The sequence below is a fragment of the Salvia hispanica genome, chromosome 2, assembly GCF_029641045.1.
Source record: "Salvia hispanica isolate PSC_SH4W2 chromosome 2, Shi_PSC_v1, whole genome shotgun sequence".
Classification (NCBI taxonomy): domain Eukaryota; kingdom Viridiplantae; phylum Streptophyta; class Magnoliopsida; order Lamiales; family Lamiaceae; genus Salvia; species Salvia hispanica.
The window spans coordinates 60,219,179-60,222,690 of record NC_142693.1 but is presented as its reverse complement, the minus strand read 5'-3'; the positions used below and the strand labels follow the sequence as shown (position 1 = coordinate 60,222,690).

Genomic DNA, 3,512 nt, shown 5'->3' with positions numbered 1-3,512 from the left:
TTCCGTTTTTCTTTGCTTTCGTTGAATGTCTGTTCATTAATTTGTCCATGTTCGCCTCGATGTTGTATATACAATTGAAATCAAATTTCAATTGATTGAATTTCAAATCCAAGTTTTGTTGTGTCGTGGCTATGGTCAGTTTTGGTTTCCAAAACCACTCTAAAATGACTGAATTGAAATTCAATTTCAATTTCCCGTCGTTTCGTTAATTTTGGGTTCCAAAACCATTTTTACTCTCAACTTTAATTTCAAAAATTGAACAATTTTTCAATTCTCAAAGTTTGCTTGGAATCCAATTCCAGTTTCAAAGATACGAAACATGTCGAAAGAAGTTTGAAAACTTTGTTTCTAATAAAATAGTTTTCAATGAAAAATAAAACTCAGTTCTCCTTTAACATAAAATTGTGGAAATGTTTTCAAACAATTTTCAAAAAGTTGAAGCTTGAAATCTAATTTCTTATTTTGAAATCCAATTTCAGTTTTGTCGAAAAATTATTAAACCAAGTTAAAGAGTTTGATTTCTGAAATCGTCCACATATAATCAAATCACAAAACAATTATGAATCAAGCCCCGGGCTCTGATATCACTGTAAGGAATTCTTGTATTCAGCTAATGAGCGCAGCGGAAATTGCATACAAGAATACAGATCTAGATTCATAATCATATTGCAAGTTGAGCATGTAAAATACAACGAAACTAAATCTTACTTGTTGTGTTGTTTTCTTCTGCGATTGAATCCTGCAAGTTGAATCCACTACTATCGAGGTCCACGTGCAATCCAATCCGATGCAGGAACTATCCCGGTACAATTGCTCCGTAGAAGAATGCTAGGAATTCTCTCTACAAAGCTTTACGTATTTTCTCTCTAATGTTACACTATTTCTCATGTCCCACAATGGAGAATAAATAACCATTATATAGATGAAGAGTCACTAGGGTTTCATGATTGTTGGGCTTATGGACTATTATAATTATAGCCCAACTATAATTACTTTATCCATATTAATCTAATTCTAGCCCATTTCCTTTCAGATGCTGCTGCTCGTAAATCGGAATTCAGGGAGCATGTTAATGCCATCACGAGGTACATAGGCGTTCCGAATGTCGCCGATTTCTTCCCCATCTTTGCTCCTTTGGATCCGCAACGATTGAGGCGAAAGCTCACTTATCACCTCGGGAGTCTGCTCGAGTTGGTGCAGGGCCTCATCGATGAGCGGTTGCAAGCAAGAACGACGTCGTCTTACCAGAAGAAGACCGATTTCCTCGAAACCCTACTTGATATCTCTCAAGGAAATGAATATGATTTAAGTGTTCGAGAGATTAAGCATTTGTTGGTGGTAAGTAACTTACTATACTTTTAAATTTGTTTTATTATCGGGAAATTGTTCAGAAATTCTGGTATGTCCTGCAAATTTGAAAATCGGCAAGAAAAACCGAAAAGTTTGAATTAGTTCGCAGTTAATAAGAAAAATTTTGTTATTATATCTGCCAAAAAATGGATGTCACCACGGGTGAATTAAATAAAATGTAAAGAAAAGAGTTTCGTTTAGTTTGAAAAAATCAACAATAAGTTACAAGTAAGCGATCAAATTTTTTCGCGTGATGATAATTGCGAATAAGATTGATTTTTCCAACTTATTTTCAAATGTGTGGGACTAGCTAGGATTTGACAAAACTTCAAGATTCGCCCTTCAGTTTGACCTTTGATTTTTTAATGTTTACTAATGAATTAGTTCTAACCAATATTATATACACATCAGGATCTAATTATTGCTGGGTCAGACACAAGTACAGCCACATCGGAATGGGCAATGGTGGAATTACTACTCCACCAAGACAAAATGACAAAGCTGAAAGCAGAACTCAAGAGTGTTCTTGGAGGGAAGAAAATAGTGGAAGAAACCGACATCTCAGGACTTCCATACTTGCAAGCCACCATCAAAGAATTGCTCCGATATCATCCTGTTGCGCCACTATTATCTCCACATGTCGCGGAACGGGAAACGGAAGTGAGTGGATATACAATCCCTAAAGACACTAAGGTATTTGTCAACTTTTGGGCGATTTCTAGAGATCCAAACATATGGAAGAATCCAGATAGTTTTGAGCCTGAGCGGTTTTTGGATAGTGAAATAGATTTTCGAGGGCAACATTATGAGTTGATCCCCTTCAGTTCGGGGCGGAGAAATTGCCCTGACATGCCGCTAGCTAGCCGCATGCTGCCATGCATGATCGCAACAATGTGTCATAACTTCAACTGAAAACTTGAAAAAGGGGCCGAATCGAAACAACTCCAAATAGAAGATATGTTTGGGCTAGCTCTACAAAAGAAAATCCCTCTAAGAGCTATTCCCATCAAGGTTTAATGCCAATTAATATCTGTGTAATTAATGTGAAATAAATTGGCTTAATACGTTATTCTTGCTTTAGAAATAATACTAAGAAAGAGATATCTCCCTTTCGGTGGTGTCTATACTTTCAATTGTTTTTAATTAATGCTTTTATTTTTCTTGAACGAATTTTTTTTATGTTTTAAAATTGAAGAATACTAGTACTTTCTTAGCTACGCAGTATATCAAATTAACCTTTTAAATCGATTTTCAGTTATAAAATATTAGTTACAATTCATGACGGTGAAATCGAGTTGAACTTCAGAAATTTTGTGCCCATGTGGATAAGATTTACTTTAGTAATTAGTTTATATTTTATTTATTTATTTTTATTTGAAATTAATACTGTACTATTTATTATCAAAAGTTTATTGAATAATATTATTGAGTGAAAGAAGACTCTTTTCTATCTTATTCTTCTTTTTATTTTACTATTTTTGGCTTTAACTATTTATTATTATTTTTATAAAAAAATTGCAGAAAAGTAAAATGAAACTATTATATAAAAAAATTGTTAAAAAGTAAAATGAGACTATTAATGTGAGACGGAGGTAATAGTATTAAATGTGAAAGAAAAATTGGAACTGCTGGATGTAAAATAATGCACAGTCCTTTCCAAAATGAGCAGTTTTGGATCACCTGCACTTCTTACTCATTTTTACAATGTGTTGACATTGTATCGAGGGGTTTGAAGTTTGTATAACATATAGAATTTGTATTTTATCACTGCCGGAGAATGTATTATATATATACATACACCGACACAGTGGCTGATCAGGGAGGGGGCGACCGCCCATCCCTGGCGATCTGCTACCATGGATCCGGACGTGATTTTTCCATTGTCGCCTCCTCCGATAGCTTCCAACGTTGCCCCTCCCCCCTCAGTTAGCTTCCGATAAATTTTATTTCGCTCCTTGTGTTTTAGGATCTTGGATCCGCCACTGCACCAGATATACATGTTGTTGGATATTTATTGATTTAATAAATAAGAGTATATTTATAACTGAATCCTAAAAAATTGATTTGCATCTTTTGAGTCTCCAACGTGGAAAAATCTATGTTACACAGATCTGATAAGGAAAATTAATGTTTAAAGTATTTCGATTAAACTATTTTTCCTA

General features: G+C 34.4%; 1 pseudogene; it reads left to right on the top strand.

Annotated features, from left to right (window-relative positions):
* Positions 1–559: 559 nt before the first annotated feature.
* Positions 560–2,493, top strand: LOC125199027 (carnosic acid synthase pseudogene; annotated as a pseudogene).
* The last annotated feature ends 1,019 nt before the right edge of the window (positions 2,494–3,512 follow it).